Raw genomic sequence first — 6,353 nt, forward strand, 5'->3', positions numbered from 1 at the left:
TGACCGTGTACACTGCACCGCATTGGCTCTGCGGGGCCTGCACCTGCGAGAACATACCGTTTTGCAGCGATGCAGGTCCAAGAAGAAATCCTCCAGTGGGTAAGTCCCATAGCAGCACCTTATACAGGGCTGTATTTCACTTCTACTATTACAGGGAAGTGGTTGAGGAAAAGACTGACTCGGGAGAAGGAAGCAGCACCTTTTCTATAGGGCTATAATCATGCTTCTCTCTCCCCAGTAGACTCTTCTGTCAGAAGAGTGCTGGGGTCAAGTCTAGGGGCAAACCCATCTGGGAAGTCACACGGGAATGTCTGTCTATGTTTCAGGTGGAACAACAGTACAGCTGTGAGTAAAGCTAACTGGGAAAGATCTACAAACCAGGTTAGAAGCCAGCATAGACCATAGGTTTTCTATCTACTGCAGGGGCAAACATTAGCTGACACCATAGCTGTCACTTGCCACCGGGGATTGTAAATCCGTCAATGTACTAAACTAATCAATTTATGCATCTGGTTACATCCAACCGGGATTGACGCGGGCCTGTGTAAACCCGAAACCTCCTAGCAAAATCTTTTTATTTGGGGGTGACCTATCTGGAAGGTCAAGGAGTTGGACAATGACGCCAAACTGGAGCTCATCTAAACGTCCAAACATCATCCTCAAAGGTATCGCCCCTATGCTGGAAGATGTGTACACCCACAACACACGGCCTCGGGGATCCAGAAGAAAACAGTAAAACTAGAAGGAAGCAAATAGGTTGGTGCGAGAAGACATCGAATAAATAACTTTTTGACACTCATATCTGAAACAGTATCCGGGGATACACAATAGAATTTTACTTCGGAGTCACGTGAGTGACTACGTGAAGAACCCGCTCAGTGCGCAGGCGCGGCATTACGCCAGCAGTGCAACAGCGGCAGCGGGAGTAGGCACTCCCGCAACAGAGAAACGGACCGTCAGGTGAGTATCCTGAGGTCGGGTTTCTTTTACAGGGGAGCCCTTTTTCTGCTTGTGTTTTACAGGCAGAGAAAAAGGCTCTGGAACAAAACTGTCCCCCGTTCAAGGATGAACGTTTCCCGTCGGGGGGAAGGGGGGCAGGAACAGGCGGTAGGAGCGTTACCCGGTGTTCCGCAATTCCCCGACACCGTGCCGAGGCCAGCCCGATAGCGGGCTGGATGTATAGCCACCAGAAGAGGCATCCGGCAGGCGTTCCCGATTTGGGACGGGACGTCTCTCCACCCGCTCGGAGCAGGTGCCTGCGAGACGCGCTGCTTGAGGGGCGCTCTCGCTACTACAAGGCACAATAGCTCCAGAAGAAGGCGGTAGGAACATTTACCGGGCGCACCGCTATCCCCACACCGCGCCGAAGCCAGTCCCGCTAGTGCCTGAGCTGCGGGCTGGATGTTCAGCCATCCGAAGAGGCATCCGGCCGGTGGCTTCCGACTTGTCGGAGGGGACGTCTCTCCACCCGCATGGGAGAGAGACAGCCGCCTGAGCCGCTGGAGCGGCTCCTGGAGCAGGAGCTCCTGCGAGAAACGCTACGTGAGGGGCAGTCTCGCTGGAGGGTTCAGGCATACCCTCCACAGTGCCTAGGCACTGCCCATCGCTTCCTCCTTAGTGTGGTTAGCTTTGGGGTGACCAGTGGCTGGGCTGGTCATGAAGAGGGGTCACTGGCTGAACAATATCGGGAGTATGCTTGAGGTACAGGATCAGGAAGAGCTGCTGGGTGTGGCCGCTATGTGGCTCCACCACTAGCGAGATGGCTTTTCAGTCTCAACTGATGGCCAGCTTACTACCTGTCTTTTCCAAAAAACCTCTCCAAGACAGGTAGCCATGAGGCGTTGGTTTTATCACGTCTCCCCTAAATTGCATTTACTCAAAGTGCCCGCCATTATTGGGGGATACATTGAGCAACGCATTTAACCTATATATTTTTAAAATGCATTTGGTACCCTGACGTCGGCTATCATGTCCACCTGCTCATTCCAGAAGGGCAGGGTAGTATGGCAAAACACCTGACCCTACTGTTCAACGGTATACCTCATAACTTCTGAAATGAACTCACAAACCTGCCCTCAATCTATGAAATTAACAGGACTATGAGAACGCCGACCTCACAAGCACAGATCCTGCTACCTGGCACTTACCAAACCAGTCCTAAAAAACTGGACGAAGTGTTCAAACTATTCGTCACAAGAGGGCAGAGTCTGGAATGAGCACCACACTAAACCAGACAGCAGTACCTCTACGTGTCCACTAGGGGCGTCTACCTCATGGTACTGGTGAAAGCTTGGGGCCTGCATGCCAAACCCGTAGCATTTTAGGCCACGGCCCAGAGCAGGCCCCAGGGGAAAATGCGCAACCCCCAACAAACATCGTCCCTACAAGAACAAGGAACCAGAAACCGAAGAAAACAACAATGAAGACAGATAAGTATGGTTCCTACCATCACATAAAGGTTAAGGGTTGTACTAACAAGGGGTGGATGAATCACGCCTGGTTAGGAAGCTATCACTCTTGGTAGTTATATACCAAAAAATAAATACAAGGGGAATAGAATTAATATCTTGCCACCAATTCAGCAAGCACCCCAAGTGGTCTACCCTCCCACGATGGTGAATGTCGCACCATCGTTGATAAACCACTTGAGTATTTCACCAGGTATACCCATTCATGGGATTTGTAACTACTACCATGATCCAAGGATACTTTATGGTAGACATCGACCTTGAAGATGCACACTATTCAGTACCTTCTCATATAATTTTCGGATATGCCGCAATTACCTGGATGGAGTAACCATGATGAGCGTTGCGGCATTTAAGTCAAAGTTATCCAGAATCAACTAGCCCTGACACTTAGAAACATTCCGTCATGGCATGTCTATATATTAACGACAAACTATTCTTGGATACAGCTTTAGCTGCATCGCTTCTCGGCCTTTTGGCTAAGATCAAGTGTAGTATCTGTTCTTATCAGTTTAATAATCTGATTCGGCCCTTATCTAGGGACCATATATTAAATTGAATTTTGGAACAGGGAGATGGAATAGGGGCTTGCTCCTTCCACTCCACGCATCGACCCAGTATTGCAGTGCCTCTGGGAACGGTGCACAAAATATATATCCAGATATTTACGTTGACCATCCACAACGTTGTTATCTGGTATTCATTAAGACTATCAGTCATGGTGCATTAACCACCAATCAACTACGTGGCAAAGTAATTGGGATATAGCAGCATTACCAGCTACTGAACTTTGTACCTTTCCTATGAGCTGAGGTACTAGTGTTCAAAACTGTCTCCATACCTGTTATATGGGGGCAAATGGATTAATCTGTAGTGTTATCATGGAATTTATCGGCAGGAAGGATTATGGTTGTACACTTCCACCTGTTTTGAGTAACATCTTATGTGTCCTGATGTGTTACTGAGCTTGTAATACTTAATGCCAATATGAATTGACTTAAACATGTTATATATTAACTTACTTAATTCTAGTGAAGCATTTGCTCAGTAATCCACCAAATTTGCATGTTCGTTTATAAGATAACAACATCAGTGGTGGCATATACCAAACCACTTGGGCGGAGAACATCGATATTAGGGGACAATTTATTAACAATTGGAAACCGTATGTCGTCAAACATGTTTGACCATCAGTAACTCGCCTATCAGGTGAGCTAAATACTGTAAACATACATTTAAACCAAAAATATTTGCTGAAATCACTAAGCAATATGGACACCAGATATCGATTCCTTATATCCAATGAAATCACCACGTACTAATTTACGTCACATGAAACCAATCTCAAGGCAGCGGCAATGGAGACATTCCCGCGTATTGAGGGGTGGGGGGAACCTAATCTCTATGTTTTCCTTTCCTTCTACCTCTTCAATAGGTACTATGGCTTCATCAGTCGGGTACTACGCAAATTACAGTGGACCAAGTCCACAAGCATGGTTCCCAGTGATCCTCGACATGGTCATTAAAAGAATTGCAGAATTGGGAAGACCATTGCTGTGCTTGGATCAGCAGCACTATCAACCTGATGACAGTATTCCGTCGCATATCCCAGGGAACATACCTGAGGAGCATCAAGAAATGGTACACTGTTTTCCAAAACAGGAATTACACATTCAACTATAATTAAAAAAAAAAAAAAAAAATAAAAAATAAAAAATAAAAAATAAAATAAAAATAAAAATAAAAAAATAAAAAATGGAGCTCCTGGCAGGTCTTCACCACAATGAAGGACATGTTCTGTTAGCCTACTCAACTTGGGTACCGCTAACTGGTGATCAGATACAGGAGAGGTATATCAATCCATTCCCCAGAAATAGGTACACCCAAATTGGGATGTCAGTGAAATCCTGACATGCCTTAGGGGATGAACACCAGCCAGGTCACTCACCCTGGAACAGCCTACCCTGAAGATGGACATGCTGGTGGCCTTACGTCAACACAAAGAGCCAGCTCTCCCATCTACTGCGATGGGACAACATGGTTATAACACCAGACAGTGTCACATGCCCATTCAAGGGTTGGCCAAACAGAACAGACCAGGAACATCAGGTCCAGTCATGAAATTCCGGGCATACCCACCTGAACCACGTTTTATGTGTCATGACCCACTTAGAGATCGACACAATAAGGAATACCGAGGGAGAGGAAAAAGCCTTATGGGTCAGCCACAGGAAACCTCATGGTCGGGTGACGAGCTAAACTATCTCTAGTGGCTCAAGCAGGTACTGGGAGTTGCTGGAGTAAATACTAACGTGTATAAAATCTTATTCCACCAGGACAGCTTCCACGTCAGTAACTAAGAGGATGGACGAGCCTATGGACCACATCCTGGCTACTGCAGGATGGTCTAGGGAGTATACGTTCCAAACGTTTATAACAAACCACTGACAGAACCTGTATCGTTTGCAGAAAAAGAATCTGCAAAAAATATATAATTTAAGCCCGGGGGAGCAATTGGTCTTGTTATTGTTAATAACACCATTATTGTTTTTACAAACAGATTCATGGTTGATTACGATAACATAATTCCTCCCTCGAATGACTTCGGCAGCGAGTGAAGTATGAACTGTTACACGGTTTGAAATCACAGAGCTTTGAAGTCTTCACGTAGTCACTCACGTGACTCCGAAGTAAAATAGTAAGATTAAACGAGAACTTACCAGTTTGAAGTTTGATCTGTATTTTATGAGGAGTTACGATGAGGGATTACGTGCCCCCCGCTCCCACCCTCATTATATGGATCAAACTAATAAATTGATGTCTCCTTGTCTTTACTATGTTTACTTCAAATAACTGTGTCTATCTGTGATTCCACACCGCTGCTTGGAAGTATGCCGCGCCTGCGCACTGAGCGGGTTCTTCACGTAATCCCTCATCGTAACTCCTCATAAAATACAGATCAAACTTCAAATTGGTAAATTCTCGTTTAATCTTACTATTTTACAACACATAATCTTCTAGTCCAGCTGATATATCGAGAGAGGAATTTGGAGGAGAACACCAAATGGATATTGGGCTATAGTATTTGCTGATGTTTCTACACGATATGGAACACCAGATGCCGATCTACTCGTATCCAGACATAATCACCAAATACCAAATATGTCATATGGGATACAGACACTGGACATCAACAACAGATGGGGTTGCAAGGGAAGAATTATGATCTACGCATTCCCTTCCTAACAAAATAGGATATGGCGCTTGACGCATCAATCGGCTTTTTGGCTAAGATCAAGTATAATATCTGTTTTTATCAGTTTAAATGTCTGATATGTCCCTTATCTAGGGACCATATATCATAAAATTTAATTAATTAATTAATTAATAAAAAAGATTGGGGGGGGGGGGGGGGGGGGGGGGGGGGGAGAAGAAAAAAAAGTGACAAATAAAAAAAAGGATATGTTCGTTTTAAGAACAGAAACCTTTTCTATTAAGTATATTCGTTTTAAGAACGAAAATAGCAAGCATTGATTCAAAGGATGCTTACAATTTCAGTGCCCATAACAGGTGACCACGGACGTTATTTTTATCTAATTGGATGGCTCAGCTCTAGCAGTATAGAGCACTACCTAATGTGTTTACATTAGCACCCAGGTTATTTACAAAATATGACAACCAGCCACACAATGGTAATGGCTTCTTTGGATGACATACTAATTGTGTGGAAACTTAGCACGGGCTGAACAAACGGTAACAGCCACTTAACAATTATTTGGAAACTAAGATCATTATCCATCCAATTAAATCAAAACTAAAGCCTTCAAACTAAAGGGATTATTTGGGGTTCACCATGAACTCAGTTCCTCATGTCAGTAACTTTTC

At 44.8% G+C, this 6,353-nt stretch overlaps 1 non-coding gene and 1 pseudogene across 1 annotated transcript; both read left to right on the forward strand.

The window, feature by feature from the left end:
• The first annotated feature begins 2,927 nt into the window (after positions 1-2,927).
• LOC116970145 lies at positions 2,928-3,119 on the forward strand. Its single transcript, XR_004411031.1, has one exon. It is a non-coding gene; the product is annotated as a U2 spliceosomal RNA (small nuclear RNA).
• Positions 3,120-5,734: 2,615 nt separating this feature from the next.
• LOC116970146 lies at positions 5,735-5,849 on the forward strand (annotated as a pseudogene).
• Positions 5,850-6,353: the final 504 nt, after the last annotated feature.

The sequence above is a fragment of the Amblyraja radiata genome, unplaced genomic scaffold (genome assembly GCF_010909765.2).
Source record: "Amblyraja radiata isolate CabotCenter1 unplaced genomic scaffold, sAmbRad1.1.pri scaffold_566_ctg1, whole genome shotgun sequence".
NCBI classification, from domain to species: Eukaryota; Metazoa; Chordata; class Chondrichthyes; order Rajiformes; family Rajidae; genus Amblyraja; species Amblyraja radiata.